Raw genomic sequence first — 777 nt, 5'->3', positions numbered from 1 at the left:
GCCTTGGTCCGTCGATCTCCTAGTGGTCACTGCGACAACGCCAACTGTTAGCTGGATTATTAATTTAACAAACACCATTATGCCACACTACTGTTGAACTCTGTTGTACCCTGTGTCTTGAGAGGCCTCATTTATACTGTATATTAACAACCATTCTGTCATCTTAGCAAGATTTGATACAAGGTCAATGGAAAACACAAAGATAAACACAAGTGATATCTAAGAATGATTATTGTTGTTAGCAAATCTTGTTCTGACTTTAATCATTCTGTCTGCAGATGAACAGCATGTCATGAAAACCTAGGTCATTAAAGGATGTCATGAATTACTTGCTTAAACATAAAAGTATTAGATCCACCACAGAAATATAAGGGTAAATTCAAAATTTGTCAAAAACGGCCATTTAGACCCCAGACTTTAGAGGGTTAAACATTTTAGGGGGTTAAATAAATAATTTTCATTTAATAATCAGTTGTAGTACATCAAAGTTTTGGAGAATCATCATTATGTTTGATTGAATGGGCAGTGGTATGACAAAATGGCTCAGGGGGTACACAGGTCTTAAAAGGTTGGGAACCACTGCACTAGGTGACAAAAAATCGACAATATATGAACCCAAACATGGCTGTGGAATGTCAATGATAAGTCTTAAGAGAGCAACATAGCAATATGTGACTTGTGTTTTCTGTTGAAGAATGTTCATGGGTTGATTGGGTTATATTAGTGCTTTAGAATCAGCTTTTGCTAAAACGTTCAGTGCAGTAGTGCTTTAGAATT

Source organism: Austrofundulus limnaeus, unplaced genomic scaffold, assembly GCF_001266775.1.
Source record: "Austrofundulus limnaeus strain Quisiro unplaced genomic scaffold, Austrofundulus_limnaeus-1.0 Scaffold362, whole genome shotgun sequence".
NCBI lineage: Eukaryota > Metazoa > Chordata > Actinopteri > Cyprinodontiformes > Rivulidae > Austrofundulus > Austrofundulus limnaeus.
Note: the sequence above shows the minus strand (reverse complement) of the source record.